The sequence below is a fragment of the Saimiri boliviensis genome, chromosome 3 (genome assembly GCF_048565385.1).
Source record: "Saimiri boliviensis isolate mSaiBol1 chromosome 3, mSaiBol1.pri, whole genome shotgun sequence".
Taxonomy (NCBI): Eukaryota; Metazoa; Chordata; class Mammalia; order Primates; family Cebidae; genus Saimiri; species Saimiri boliviensis.
The window spans coordinates 38,243,205-38,259,600 of record NC_133451.1 but is presented as its reverse complement, the minus strand read 5'-3'; the positions used below and the strand labels follow the sequence as shown (position 1 = coordinate 38,259,600).

The 16,396-nt window shown below is 43.3% G+C and overlaps 1 protein-coding gene and 1 non-coding gene across 4 annotated transcripts in view; both read left to right on the top strand.

Annotated features, from left to right (window-relative positions):
- Positions 1-16,396, top strand: part of SMIM14 (small integral membrane protein 14) — a 97,431-nt gene that overhangs the window by 68,669 nt on the left and 12,366 nt on the right. The gene's annotated exons all lie outside the window — the stretch shown is intronic.
- Positions 10,707-10,813, top strand: LOC120363723 (U6 spliceosomal RNA). The gene has a single exon (XR_005579176.2). It is a non-coding gene; the product is annotated as a U6 spliceosomal RNA (small nuclear RNA).

Below are 16,396 nucleotides of genomic sequence, written 5' to 3'. Positions count from 1 at the left end.
TAATGTGTGTGGCATACATCACATGGGAGAAACCTCAATGCAAAGTAACTCTGGCTCAGATGCTACATACGGCTTATGTAGCATCTTTAACAAGAAACAATATATTTATGGAAAAAGGGCAGAACACAGAAAAGAGATTTTAGGCTTCCAAGGATAGGAAACTGGGAAGGTAAATATTTGGTAGGAAACTGATGGAGTAAGCTTTGTTTGCAGACTCCTCTGGTGCTGTCTCTGGGCCATTAAGCCTCTAGAGTTGGGTGTAAAGGAGAGGTTGTATTTTACCTTTAGGCAGAAAAGAGGGGGGAATAGAGAGAGCTTTTCTTCTGTTGGCTACTTCCTAATTGTCTACAGCTCAAAAATAATTTCTTTTTTCTTTTTCTTTTTTTTTTTTTTTTGAGACAGATTCTTGCTCTGTCTCCCAGGCTGGAGTGCAGTGGCACAATCTCAGCTCACTGCAACCTCTGCCTCCCGGGTTCAAGCGATTATAATGCCTCAGCCTCCCAAGTAGCTGGAATTACAGGCATAAGCCACCATGTCTGGCCTCTCAAAAGTAGTTTCTATGTCAAAGAGGCATACTGTGGAGTGATATGTTCTGGTTTTCTTCACACATTTTAAGGCTATTTACATATTGCCAAATTGCATTTATTAGTAGGATAGTTGCTGATATGTAACATCTCTGAAGCAGAACTGCCTGTTTATTATGTATATGAAATTAAAACAATACACAGTAAGGGTAATTGTAAAGAGACTTATACATTATGATTTTTATTACTTTGTGAACTGGGTGTCCCATCAAATTCTACAGATGTAACAACTTAGAGAAGTAGGAGCTAGTACAGTGTCTAGGCTAAAGTAGAAATTTTGTTGGAATCTAGTCTGTTTGGGCAACATATATGCCTTCAAGACAAGAAAGGAATAGAAAGTGCATGTGTTAGGACAATGGGTGGTGATGCCCTCACTCCAGACTTCCTTATGTTACTTCTCTAGTAGCATTCATCAATCTACAGTGTACAGTTCAAATATTTGCTTCAACAGGTAAAGCTAAAACCTGTTTTCCTATTGCAACTCCCCATGGGAAAACAAGTGTTTATTACATGTGTGGCATTTGTGACTCTTGAACCAGCTCCACCTATAACCAAATACACTCTTATTCCTGTGGGTAAAATGTAACTTCCTAACTCTAAAAAGAAAGGTGAAAGAAAGAGTTTGAACATTCATTTAGGAATATTGCCAAGTTTTTCTTTCTTCTCAGTTCTTTTAGAAGTTGGTAAAAATCCTTTCTGAGAGCTAGGCTTTTAAATGGTTGAACAATAGTTTCCAATAGGGGATAGAATTATTTTTCTTATATTCTAAATTTTCTCTAGTGAGTTTATACTTTTAAAATAATAAAACAGGCCGGGCGCAGTGACTCACGCCTGTAATCCCAGCACTTTGGGAGGCCAAGGTGGGTGGATCATAAGGTCAAGAGATGGAGAATATCCCTCGCCAACATGGTGAAACCCCATCTGTGTAAAAAAAAAATACAAAAATTAGCTGAGCTTGGTGGTGTGTGCCTGTAATCCCAGCTACTCGGGAGGCTGAGGCAGGAGAATTGCTTGAACCTGTGAAGCAGAGTTTGCAGTGAGCCAAGATCATGCCACTGCCCTCCAGCCTGGCAACAGAGACTAAAAAGTAACAATAAAACATATATTTTGTAGCTGTCTTTATATTTAAATACATGTGTTACTGTTCAGTTGGAAAAAAAAAATCAAAAATTGTTTTTTTCCCCCACTAAAACAAATGTGTCATTTTTAAAAATCGGTTTTTTATTTAAATATGCGTTTTAGGATTGTGGGAATTTGAGGTTTCTTAAGAATCGACATAAGCCTTGAGGCCGGGCGCCGGGGCTCGTGCCTGTAATCCCAGCACTTTGGGAGGCCGAGGCGGGTGGATCACAAGGCCAGGAGATGGAGACCAGCCTGGCTAACATAGTGAAACCCTATCTCTACTAAAAATACAAAACATTAGCCAGGCATGGTGGCACGTGCCTATAGTCCCAGCTATTCAGGAGGCTGAGGCAGGAGAATTGCTTGAACCTCCGAGGTGGAGGTTGCAGTGAACTGAGATCGCTGGGCAACAGAGCAAGACTCTGTCTCAATAAATAAATAAATAGCCTTGAAGAAATAATATGTTTTATTCTCCTCTCCTGACTTGATTTTTAAACTGGTTGCTTTTGTTCATTTCTGCCTTTTATTTCTGTAGTTCTGTTTTGTATATATTCCATTGTTTTATTGTTTTACTCTTCCCCTTTTAACAGTTGTTACCCCAATATTTTCGAACAATGTGTAATCATTGTGATATCAGAAATATCATTTATTCATTTAGTCATAGAAGCAGCTGCTAGGTAGATTCAACATTGTTAAACCACAGACCAAAAAGTAAATGATGGAGAAATATGTATGTGTTCTTTTTTTTTTTTTTTTTTTTTTTTTTTGAGACGGAGTTTTGCTCTTGTTGCCCAGGCTGGAGTGTAATGGCGCAATCTTGGCTCACTGCAACCTCCGCCTCCTGGGTTCAGGCAATTCTCCTGCCTCAGCCTCCTGAGTAGCTGGGATTACAGGCACGCGCCACCATGCCCAGCTAATTTTTTTTTTTTTGTATTTTTAGTAGAGACGGGGTTTCACCGTGTTGACCAGGATGGTCTCGATCTCTTGACCTCGTGATCCACCCGCCTTGGCCTCCCAAAGTGCTGGGATTACAGGCTTGAGCCACCATGCCCGGCTTTTTTTTTTTTTTTTTTTTTTTTGAGATGTAATGTTGCTCTGTCACTGAGGCTGGAAAGTAGTGACACAATCTCAGCCCACTGCAACTTCCGTCTCCCACGCTCAGGCAATTCTTCTGCCTCAGCCTCCCAAGTAGCCAGATTGCATTACCACACCTGGCAAATTTTTTGTATTTTTAGTAGAGATGGGGTTTCACCATGTTGGCCAGGCTGATCTTGAACTCCTGACCTCAAGTGATCCACGCACCTCCGCCTCCCAAAGTACTGGGATTACAGGCATGAGCTACCGCGCCCAGCCTGTATGTTCTTATTTATAGAATCTATTTGGGCTTTGGCATTTGGCACTGAATATGGTTTGGGATGTTTTTGTTTGTTTTTGTTTTGTTTTGTGACAGGGTCTCACTTTGTCACCCAGGCTTGAGTGCAGTGGAGCAAACACTGCTCACTGCAGCTTTGACCTTCCAGGCTCAAGCAGTCCTCCCACCTCATCCGACTGAGTAGCTGGGACTACAGGAGTGCACCACCATGCCCAGCTAATTTTTGTATTTTTTTGTAGAGATGGGGTTTCACATGTTGCCCAGGCTGGTCTCGAACTCCTGAGCTCAAGTAGTCCACTGACCTTGGCCTCCCAAAGTGCTGGCATTACAGGCATGAGCTGCCATACCTGGCCTATTTTTAGTACTTAAGATACAATTCTTAGCCTTTTGCTTGTTCCTGATAAAGCTATAATCTGAGAAATTATCTAGTTTCAACCTTTAATAATTCAATCTTTTCCATATTTACAATCTTTATTATTTTTCTCTGTTGCATTGCAGCTTTCTATCTGCTGTCTTCTTTCTCAGTGCCTCTGTACCTTGACCTCTTACTTTTTAACCTCGGACTGCTCCAGGACTCAGCCCCTGGATCATTTCCCTTTCTACACACTCGCTTGGTGATCTCATCTTGTCTCATAGCTCATTATGTGTATGCTGATGACTGTTTTTTGGGCATTTCCACTAGGATGTCTCATAAGGTGCCTCAAACTCAACATCTTCAGAATTCCTGCTCCTCTCAAGATCCTTCCTGTAACAGTTCATGGCAGTTCTGTCCTTCTGAGATTCATCCTTGGCTTCTCTTTTTCTCATACTCCCATCTATTCTACCCTTCTCACTATCCCACTGCCTCCTCCTGTTCTAGGTCACCATCGTCTTGTATGTTAATAGATTATTTTGTTTTTGTTTTTTTTTGAGATGGAGTCTTTACTCTGTTGCCAGGCTGGAGTGCAGTGGCGCTATCTTGGCTCACTGCAACCTCTGCCTTCTGGATTCAAGTGATCCTCCTGCCTCAACCTCCTAAGTAGCTGGGACTACAGGTGCACGCCACCACACCTAGCTAATTTTTTTGTATTTTTAGTAGAGATGGGGTTTCACTGTGTTGTCTAGGATGGTTTCTATCTCTTGACCTCTTGATCTGCCCACCTCGGCCTCTCAAAGTGCTGGGATTACAGGTGTGGGTCACTGCGCCCAACCATGCAATAGATTCTTAGCTGTCAGTATTAGTTGGTTTTCATGCTGCTGATAAAGACATACCTGAGACAAGGCAATTTATAAAAGAAAAGGGTTTGTTGGACTTACAGTTCCACATGTCTGGGGAGACCTCACAATCGGCAGAAGGTGAAAGGCACATCTCAAGAGAGCTTGTACAGGGAAACTCCCCTTTTACAAACCATCAGATCTCATGAGACTTATTCACTATCACAAGAACAGTGCAGGAAAGATCCACCCCCGTAATTCAGTCACTTCCCACCAGGTTCCTCCCACCAGTTTCCTTCCACAGCACATGGGAATTGTGCGAGTTACAATTCAAGATGAAATTTGGGTGGGACACAGCCAAACCATATCACTGTCTTTCTGTTTCTCCTTTTTCAAAACAACAGCTAGAGTGGTTCTGTCAAAATGAGAGTTAGATATTATCTCCATTTTGCTCAAAACTCTTCAGTGGTGGCTGGGCGCAGTGGCTAACGCTTGTAATCCCATTTTAGGAGCCAAAGCAGGCAGATCACCTGGGCTCAGGAATTTAAGACCAGCGTGGACAACATGTCGAAATCCTATCTTTACAAAAAAATACAAAACTTAGCTAGGTGTGGTGGCCTCTGTCCCATGCCCCAGCTACTCTGGATGCTGAGTTGTGAGGATCACTTGAGACTACGAGGTTGAGGCTGCAGTGAGCTGTAATCGAGCCACTGCACACCAACCGGGGTGACACAGAGTAAGACCCTCTCTCAAAAAAAAAAAAGCCCTCTTCAGTGGTTTTTTAATTGAATATATAATAGAAGCCAAGGTCTTTATTATGACCTATAAAGCCAACATGATCTGAATCCTGTTACTCTTCTGATTTAATATTTTTCTTTTCTTTTCTTTTTTTTTTTTTTTTTTTTTTTTTCGGAGACAAAATCTTGCTCTGTTGCCCAGGCTGGAGTGAAGTGGTACAGTCATGATTCACTGCAACCCGAATCCCTAGGGCTCAAGTGATCCTCCCTTCTCAGCCTCCTGAGTAGCTGGGAGCACAGGTGTGTGCCGCCACACCTGGCTGATTTTTTTTTTTTTTTTTTTTTAAGAGATAGGCTCTCCCTATGTTGCCCAGGCTGGTTTTGAACTCCTGGCCTCAAATGATTCTCCCACCTCAGCTTCCCAAAATGCTGAGATTATAGGTGTGAGCCACCATACCCAGCCTAATCTTTTTCTTGCATCTGACATCACTATACCGCCGATCCCAGGTCACTCCACTTCAGCCACATTGGCCTCCGTGAACATCTCACAGGCTCCTGAATGAGGAATACTCACTGTTCCTTCCACCTGAAATGTGCTTCTTTCAGATAACCTCACAACTCACAGCCTCACTTTCTTTACATCTTTACTCCAGAGTGCCTTCTTATTGAGGCCTCCCTTATCCCCCTGATTAAAATGTTGTTTCTTTCTTTTTTTAATAGAATCCTTTAAACGAAAGAGAGGATGCTTTCCATACAGGTTCTCTTTCTCTAGAAAACACTAATCTGAAATTACACCATGGTGCACCCTCGCAGAACACAGTAAGAAAGTATAGGTTGGGCTGAGGGCAGCATCTCAGGCCTGTAATCCCAGCACTTTGGGAGGCTGAGGTGGGTGGATCATGAGGTCAGGAGATTGAGACCATACTGGCCAACAAGGTGAAACCCTGTCTCTACTAAAATACAAAAAATTAGCCAGGCGTGGTGGCGTGCACCTATAGTCCCAGCTATTGGGGAGACTGAGGCAGGCAAATCGCTTGAACCTGGGAGGCAGAGGTTGCAGTGAGTCAAGATCACTCCACTGCACTCCAGCCTGGCAACAGAACAAGATTCCATCTCAAAAGTAAGTATAGGTTACATATCCCTTATTTGAAATGCTTGGAGCCAGAAGTGTATTCAGTTTCAGACTTTTTGAGATTCATTTACCAGTTGACTGTCCCTAACCTGAAAATGTGAAATGTTCCAATAAGCATTTCTTTTTTTTCTCATTATTATTATTATTATTATTATTATTTATTTTATTTTATTTTTTGAGACGGAGTTTCGCTCTTGCTACCCAGTCTGGAGTGCAATGGCGCGATCTCGGCTCACCGCAACCTCCGCCTCCTGGGTTCAGGCAATTCTCCTGCCTCAGCCTCCTGAGTAGCTGGGATTACAGGCATGCGCCACCACGCCCAGCTAATTTTTTGTATTTTTTAATAGAGACGGGGTTTCACCGTGTTGACCAGGATGGTCTCGATCTCCCGACCTCGCGATCCACCCGCCTCAGCCTCCCAAAGTGCTGGGATTACAGGCTTGAGCCACCGCGCCCGGCTATTATTATTATTATTATTTTTATTTATTTTATTTTATTTTTTTTTTTTTGAGACGGAGTTTCGCTCTTATTACCCAGGCTGGAGTGCAATGGCGCGATCTCGGCTTACCGCAACCTCCACCTCCTGGGTTCAGGCAATTCTCCTGCCTCAGCCTCCTGAGTAGCTGGGATTACAGGCATGCGCCACCATGCCCAGCTAGTTTTTTGTGTTTTTAGTAGAGACGGGGTTTCACCGTGTTGACCAGGATGGTCTCGATCTGTTAACCTCGTGATCCACCCGCCTCGGCCTCCCAAAGTGCTGGGATTACAGGCTTGAGCCACCGCGCCCGGCCTATTATTATTATTTTTTAAACACCACTTCTTAGCAGGAGCAATAAGCATTTCTTTTGAGCATGATGTCAGCTCTCAAAGAGTTTTGGATTTTGGAGCATTCCGAATTTTTAGATTACGAATCCTTAGCCTGTAGTAGAGTAACAGATTTACATTAGGGAGTGATAGAGATCACCCTTGACTCAGCTTGAAAACTGGTAGCTCTGCTTAGGATAATGTAATTACTGGATAGGACCAAAAATTACAGGGTCAGAGTGTTCTGGTGTATTATGCACTTTCACTGCTATTCTATTTTTGCTTTCCCCAGTGGAAACCTATATAAGTTTATACAAATAATCTCTCAGGATCTGCCAGCTCTTAGCGCGTCTGTCTCTATCTTTTTGTCTTCTTGATGTCCAGCTAAGTTAATGGCTTCATTTTGAATATTCCATTTGGCATTTTATTTGTGATATCCCTTACCATCAACTCTACGCATGTTTGCTTGTAACCAAAAACTTAATGCATAAGCAAAATAGGAAATGCTGTATTTTGTTTTTTTTGTTTTTTGTTTTTTTGAGACAGAGTTTCGCTCTTTCTACCCAGGCTGGAGCGCAATGATGCGATCTCGGCTCACTGCAACCCCTGTCTCCTGGATTCAAGCAATTCTCCTGCCTCAGCCTCCCGAGTAGCTGGGATTACAGGCACGCGCTACCATGCCCAGCTAATGTTTTGTATTTTTAGTAGAGACAGGGTTTCACCATGTTGATCAGGATGGTCTCGATCTCTTGACCTCGTGATCCACCTGTCTCGGCCTCCCAAAGTGCTGGGATTATAGGCATGAGCCACTGCGCCCAGCCATGAAATGCTATATTTTAGTGTACAAAGTCCCTCTACATTGTTATGATTTGATATCTTTCCAGGCCATAAAGTAGAAAATACTTAACTTCTTAAGGTAAATAATATACAGGGAGTTCCTAGAGAGGGAACAGATTTTATATTCCCCATGTGATTATGCTCCTTAAACATTATCACATTAAAAACCATGGTAGCTGGTCCATTTAAAGGCCTATTCACCTCCTTATACTAACTTTAGAATAGCTGCTTCTATACCAGGCATGGTGGCTCACACCTGTAATCCCAAGTGCTTTGGGAGGCTGAGGTGAAAAGATCACTTGAGGCCAGGAGTTGAGACCAGCCTGGGGAACATCTGAGATCCCATCTCTACAAAAAATTATAAAACTAGCTAGACATGGTGGGTGCATACCTGTGGTCCCAGCTACTCAGGAGGCTGAGGCAAGAGGATCCCTTGAGCCCAGGAGTTCAAGGTTGCAGTGAGTTGCAATCACACCACTCCACTCTAGCCTGGGTGACGGAGTGAGACCCCGTCTCAGAAGAAAAAAATCTGGTCCTGATGTTTATATTTACCAGCTGCATGCAGTGTTAGGGAGTGTGAGTAGGCCAGTCTAACTCTGGTTTTCCTGTGCTCTGAGACTTTCTAAAGAGTGAGTCTTGTCATAAGGTATGTGAATAATCACAGAAAGTCTGTAGTGATCCAATTCATTCTCTGTCCCTAAATATTTCAAGGAGTCTTAAGTTCAGATACCTAGTGTTTTCAAACCCAAGATATTTTAGGCTAACTTTTTTGTTTAATTCTATTTACTTAACTTTTTGCATACAGTTCAAAAATCAAGAAGTTAATTCGTATACAGTGAAGAGTTGTCTTTGCCTCATATTCTCCCAGCTACCCAGATCCTTGGCCTTCTCTGTAGCTTTCCAGAGTTTCTTTTTACATGTACAAGCAAATATAAATATCAATTATTTGTCTTCCTTTTTTTTTTGGTTGGTCTTTTTTTTGAGCTGGTGTCTTGCCGTGTCACCCAGGCAGGAGTGCAGTGGTGCCATCTTGGCTCACTGCAACCTCCGCCTCCCAGATTCAAGGGATTCTCCTCTCAGCCTCCCGAGTAGCTGGGCTTACAGGCACGAGCCATGACACCTGGCTAATTCCTGGCTAATTTTTATATTTTTAGTAGAGATGGGGTTTCACCCTGTTGACCAAGCTGGTCTCAAACACCTGACCTCAAGTGATCTGCCCGCCTCGGCCTCCAAAGTGCTAGGATAACTTTGTGAGCCACCGTGCCGGGCCTCCTTGTCTCGCCTTTTTTAGACACCATTCTTCACCTTTTTTTTTTCTGTCAAAAAAAGCATACCTCAGCCGGGCGCAGTGGCTCAAGCCTGTAATCCCAGCACTTTGGGAGGCTGAGGCAGGCGGATCACGAGGTCGAGAGATCGAGACCATCCTGGTCAACATGGTGAAACCCCGTCTCTACTAAAAATACAAAACATTAGCTGGGCATGGTGGCACGTGCCTGTAATCCCAGCTACTCAGGAGGTTGAGGCAGGAGAATTGCTTGAACCCAGGAGGCGGAGGTTGCGGTGAGCCGAGATCGTGCCATTGCACTCCAGCCTGGGTAACAAGAGCGAAACTCCGTCTCAAAAAAAAAAAAAAAAAAAAAAAAAAGCATACCTCGTAGACACTTCTCTCACAAATTTTTTACAGCTTTATATTATTCCATTGTATAGAATGAAATGTTATAATTTACATATTAATCAGGCACTCTTGGCAGACATTTAGGTTTGTTGCTAATTTTTTGTAAATAATCTTGCATGCTGTGCCCATGTGATAGTACACTCCTAAGCCGATCTTAATTTCATGGGACTACTGTAAACACAAAATGACTGGCTTCGACCAAGAGGTTCTACTTTAATTGGTTCATCTAGTATCCTATTCTGAGATGGGCCTTGAGTTATTGGAGAATAAGAGAAAATGATGTTATCAAACCTTTGAGGTCAGGAAAACTGTTTCCATTTAGCTTTTTTAGTAGAGAAATTCTACCACATACTGTTACCCTTCAGAAGTTTTAGAGGCATCCTTCACTAATTTTTTTTCCTCCTCCTCCCCGACCAGTCCAGTTAGTCACCACATGTTGTATTCCTTCCATCCTGTTACCAGTTGTATTTGTCTGTTTTCTGTTCCCACTTCAGTATCTTGTTCAGCCTAGTTATTCACACCAGGATCTGTCTGCACTCCATCTTTTCTGTGCTCTAATTGATCCTAACACTGGTAATGGATAATGGTAGTAGGTTTTTGTTTTGTTTTGTCTTTTGAAGTGGAGTCTTGCTTTGTCACCCAGGCTAAAGTGCAGTGGTGCGATCTCGGCTTACTGCAACCTCCGCCTCCCAGATTCAAGTTGATTCTCCTGCCTCCACCTCCTCAGTAGCTGGGATTACAGGTCTGTGCCACCACACTCGGCTTATTTTTGTGTTTTTAGTAGAGGTGGGATTTCATTATGTTGGCCAGGCTGGTCTTGAACTCCTGACCTCAGGTGATCCACCTACCTCAGCCTCCCGAAGTTAATGGATAATGTTTAGTGACTGCCTGATGTGTTCTAGGCACTTTGCTAACTGCTTGTCATGTATTGACCATTTCAATCCTCATAACTGCTCTGAGATGATGGAACTATTTCCACTTCACTGGTAAAGAAACAGAGGCTCAGGAATTTTATATCTAAGAGGTGGTACAGTCAAACAGCTATGAGATGGTCTCAGTTCTTAAAAAGTTAATTAAGAGAGATGGGAATGCATTCCTTCAAACTAGAAATGCCACACTGGTCCAGAAAAGGCAGAAAAAAAAGTGAGTGGAGGAAACGGAGATTTTTATGGAAGAGGGATGTAGAATATAGGTGAATAAATGAAGTTAATTGTAAGAACATGCCAGACAGGGAAATAATGAGTAACCCGTGCTCACTTCGGCAGCACATAGACTAAAACTGGAACGATACAGAGAAGATTAGCATGGCCCCTGCGCAAGGATGACATGCAAATTCATGAAGTGTTCCATATTTTAAAATATATATATATGTATTTAAAAAAAGATTTAAAAAAAAAAAGATAAAAATAATGAGTAACCCAAGAAGACTGAATTTTGCATAGTTGGCAAATGCTGCCAGACAAGTTCACATTGAAATGTGGCATCAGATTCATTTGGAAAGCTTTTAAAAAATATTGTTGGTTCCAAATCCCACCCCAAAGCTGCTTCTGAATCAGATGGTCTTAGGCAGGGCCTTAGAATCTGTGGTGTTGATACTGTCACAGCCTATTCTGATGCATAGCCAGACCAGGGAATCACTGACTGAAGAAAGAGGAGGGGTTGGGGGTGGTAGCTCAGGCCTGTAATCCCATCACTTTGGGAAGCTGAGGTGGGTGGATCACCTGAGGTCAGGAGTTCAAGACCAGCCTGGTCAACATGGTAAAACCCCATCTCTACTAAAAATACAAAAAATTAGCCAGGCATGGTGGTGGGCACCTGTAATCCCAGCTACCCAGAAGGCTGAGGCACGAGAATCACTTGAACCAGGGAGGCAGAGGTTGCAGTGAGCAGAGGTCATGCTGTTGCACTCCAGACTGGGCAGCAAGAGTAAAACTCAGTCTCATAAAAAAATAAAAAGAATAAAAACAAGGAAGAGGTATTGGGGTGACCACAGCAGAGGATGCATTTTCTGACGAGTGACAACAGGTAAGATTAGATGAAGAACTCAGATTTGCTGGGCACAGTGGCTCATGCCTATAATCCTAGCACTTTGGGAGGCTGAGTTGGGTGGATTGCTTAAGTTCAGGAATTTGAGACAAGCCTTGGCAACATGGCAAAACCTCATCTCTGCTAAAAAATAAGGGCCAGGTGGGGTGGCTCAAGCCTGTAATCCCAGAACTTTGGGAGGCCAAGTTGGGCAGATCACTTGAGCTCAGGAATTTGAGACTAGCCTGGGGAACATAGCGAGACCCTGTCTCTAAAAAATAAAAATTTTTTTTTAAATATGCAAAAATTAGTCGGGCATAGCGGTATGCACCTGTGGTCCCAACTACTCAGGAGGCTGAAGTAAGAGGATCGCTTGAGCCTGGGAGGCAGAGGTTGTAGTGAGCTATGATTGTGCCACTGCACTCCAGCCTGAGAGACAGAGTGAGACACTGACTCAAAAAAAAAAAAAAAAGCCAGAGCTGAAGCAGTAGGCAGTGGAAACTGAGTTACCAGGTTCATCAGCAGAGATGTGTTAAGAACAGAGGGGATTTTTGTTTGTTTGTTTTGGGATTATTTGAGACAGGGTCTACCTCTGCCACCCAGGCTGGAGTACAATTGTGTGATTACAATTCACTGCCAGGGATTAAGTGATCCTCCCACCTCAGCCTCCCAAGTAGCTGGGATTACAGGCCTGTACCACCACACTCAGCTAATTTTTTAAATTTTTTTTATAGACAGGGGTCTCACTATGTTACTCAGGCTGGTCTCAAATGCCTGGGCTCCAGCAATCCCCCTCCCTCAGCCTCCCAGAGTGCTGAGATCACTGGCATGAGCCACTGTTCCCAGCCAAGAACAGTCTTACGCAGACTTTTATGGCAGCAATATGCAGGTAGGAAAGGCAATAGGAACCAAGCTAGGAGATAGTTAAGGGAACTAAGAGTCATATTACTATTGTGAGATTCTAAAAAAGAAGGGGGCATTACTTTTTTTTCAGGTAGAGTGTCACTATGTTGCCCAGGCTAGAGTGCAGTGGCATGATCTTGGCTCACTGCAGCCTCTGTCACCTGGGTTCAAGTGATTCTTCTGCCTCAGCCCCCCAAGTAGCTGAGATTACAGGCACGTGCCGTCACGCCCGGCTAATTTTTGTATTTTTAGTAGAGACTGGATTTTACCATGTTTGCCAGGCTGGTCTCAAACTCCTGACCTCAGGTGAGCCACCACGCTCAGCGTGGTCATTACTATTGTGATTCTAAAAAAGGATCAGGAATCCTTTGTCCAGAAATATGAATTAGTAACCTTGGAATCTGAGGTTTAACTCTGAAGCTTGAAAATTTTTTACTTGCAAAGAATATTAAAAAGTCATGTCCCATTTCTCTATGCGGGGCGCGGTGGCTCAAGCCTGTAATTCCAGCACTTTGGGAGGCCGAGGCGAGTGGATCACGAGGTCAAGAGATCGAGACCATCATGGTCAACATGGTGAAACCCCGTCTCTACTAAAAATACAAAAAAATTAGCTGGGCATGGTGGCGCGTGCCTGTAATCCCAGCTACTCAGGAGGCTGAGGCAGGAGAATTGCCTGAACCCAGGAGGTGGAGGTTGCAGTAAGCCGAGATCGCACCATTACACTCCATCCTGGGTAACAAGAGTGAAACTCCGTCTCAAAAAAAAAAAAAAAAAAAAAAAAAAGTCATGTCTGGGTATGATTCACGCCTGTAATCTCAGCTCTTTGGGAGACCAAGACCAGAGGATTGCATGAGGCCAGAAGTTCAACACCAGCCATTTTGCCCAGGCTGGTCTCGAGCTTCTGAGCTCAAGGGACCCTCCTGTCTTGGCCTCCCAAAGTGCTGGGTTTACAGGCATAAGCCCCATCAGGCCTGGTCTTAACTATAATTTAAAGTAAAAATATTAGTACAGATTGAATATCCCTAACCTGAAAATCTGAAATGCTCTAAAATCTGCACCTTATTCAGTGCTGACATGATGCTCAAAGGAAATGCTTATGGGAGCATTTCAGATTTTGGAAGTTAGAATTAAGGGTGTTAAACCAATAAGTATATTCCATATATCCCTAAATCTGAAAAAAAAATCTGAAATCTGAAACACTTGTGTTCTTAAGCATTTCACACAGGGATACTCAACATGTGTTTGCTTTTAAAAAAAGAAAAAAAATCACTCTGGAAAGAGGACATAGGAAACAATTACAGATATGGGGAGATCCCTTAGGAGGCCACTGCAATAGACTAGCTAAGAGGCGATGGTAGCTTGAGTAGGTAGGGACATGGAGCTAAAAGTGGACAGATGCAAGTGATATTGAGGTGGCAAAATTGCCAGAAACTTCATGATGGATTAAATACAGGGTCATTGAGAGAGATTAAAAGGTGTCTTCTTCGGTTTCTGCGCTGGGCAACTAGATGAATGGAGATCCAGTTTGGTAGGAGTGGAAAGGGGTATGGCAGGGGGAGATGCTCATGATTTTTGTATGGAATACCAAAGTATTGAGTACGTCAAGTGGAACGTGGAATTTCTGTATTTTTAAGTTTTCCAGTGAATCTGATGTATACTATAGTTTAAGAACTTTTTTTTTTTTTTTTTTTTGAGACGGAGTTTCGCTCTTGTTACCCAGGCTGGAGTGCAATGGCGCGATCTCGGCTCACCGCAACCTCCGCCTCCTGGGTTCAGGCAATTCTCCTGCCTCAGCCTCCTGAGTAGCTGGGATTACAGGCACGTGCCACCATGCCCAGCTAATTTTTTGTATCTTTAGTAGAGACGGGGTTTCACCATTTTGACCAGGATGGTCTCGATCTCTTGACCTCGTGATCCACCCGCCTCAGCCTCCCAAAGAGCTGGGATTACAGGCTTGAGCCACCGCGCCCGGCAGTTTAAGAACTATTGACGTTGGCCAGGCACATTGACTCATGCCTGTAATTCCAGCACTTTTGGAGGCTGAAACAGGTGGATCACCCGAGGTCAGGAGTTCAAGACCAGCCTGGCCAACATGGTGAAACCCCAGCTCTACTAAAAATACAAAAATTAATCGAGCATAGTGGTACATGCCTATAATCTCAGCTACTTGAGAGGCTGAGGCAGGAAAATCACCTGAACCTGGGAGTCAAGAGTTTTACATTGAGCCACTCCAGCCTGGGCAACAGAGCAAGACTCTGTCTCAAAAAAAAAAAAAAAAAAAAAAAAAAAAGGAGAGAGAAAAGAACTGTTGATATAAAGAAAAAGAAATAGAGAATTATTGATGGAGGAGTGTCCAAGTGTTAGATCAGACAATGGTAATGACACAGAAGATGAAGAAAGTGGTTTATTTTTGTTTTAGTTTTGAGACAGGGTCTGGCTCTGTTGCCCAGACTGGAGCACAGTGTTGCAATTACAGCTCACTGCAACCTCTGCCTCCTGGGCTCAAGCCGTCCTCCCACCTCAGCCTCCTGAGTAGCTGGGACCTCAGGCACACACCACCAAATGCAGTTAATTTTTTAAATCTTTTTTTTTAGAGATGGGGTTTTGCCATGTTGTCCAGGTTGGTCTTGAACTCCTGAATTCAAGAGATGTGCCTGCCTTGGCCTCTCAAAGTGCTGGGATTACAGACATGAGCTGCCACACCCCACTTGCATTAGCTGTTTCTAGGAAGTGACAGGTTGGAACAGAGGCTATATTCCTATCTATCCTGTTCTTGGGTCAGCTAAACTCTTTTTTATATATATTTTGTACTAATTTGTTTGTCATAAGACTTCTTTGCAACAGGGCTAGCACAACTGTTGACTTTGTCCGCTTTTATCACTAGCCCTTTGGCCTCAGCACTGCTACCAATTCCTTCCCTTTTGTGGAATTGAGCCCTGGGCCCACTGACCCCAATGCAGTGTATCAGATTATTTTCAACATCTTACCTGGATTTCTTTTACTTTTTCCTGACGCAATGAGATCAAAACCAAACAGCTGTAGTCTTGACAAGCTACTTTAGTAATCACCTAGGTATACTATATTTTCCTCTAGAAAATCTCTCTCTCTCTGTCTCTCTCTCTCTCTCTCTCTCTCTCTATATATATATATATTTATGTATGTATATATGTGTGTGTGTGTGTGTGTGTGTGTGTGTGTGTGTATATATATATATATATATATATAGAGAGAGAGAGAGAGAGAGAGAGAGAGAGAGATTTCTAGAGGAAAATATAGGTATTTATATATTTTTTTGAGACAGAGTCTCACTCCATCGCCAGGCACCAGGCTGGAGTACAGTGGCATGATCTCGGTTCACTGCAACTTCTACCTCCTGGGTTCAAGCAATTCTCCTGCCTCAGCCTCCCGAGTAGCTGGGACTACAGGCGCACACCACCACGCCCAGCTAATTTTTGTATTTCTAGTAAAGATGGGGGTTTCACCATGTTGGCCAGGATGGTCTCGATCTCTTGACCTCGTGATCCGCCCGCCTCGGCCTCCCAAAGTGCTGGGATTACAGGCATGAGCCACCGAGCCTGGCCTATATATATTTTTCATTTATTTTATTTTTTTGAGACAGGGTCTTCGTCTGTCACCCAGGCTCACTGCAACCTTAGCATCCCAGTAGCTGGGACTACAGGCACACGCTACCACACCCGGCTAATTTTAGTAGAAATGTTGCAGTCTCACCAATGTACCTTAATATTAACAGTTTAACTTGTGAGGTATCACCCTGAGTTCTTTGTCTCACCTCCAACATGATAAAGGAGCGTGGTCACAAGGACAAAGTTGGTGCGAAGGTTTAATAAGCGAAAGGAGAAAGTTCTCCACAGAGAGGGGAGTCCAAGTGGATTGCTTGGTTACAGCTGAATGCAAAATACTTTTATAAGAAACTGCTCTCCTCCTTGTAACTGTTTGAGTAACTTTTCTTACCAGTATAAAGCTGTCTTTGAAACTCCTGTTTCCAGCTGT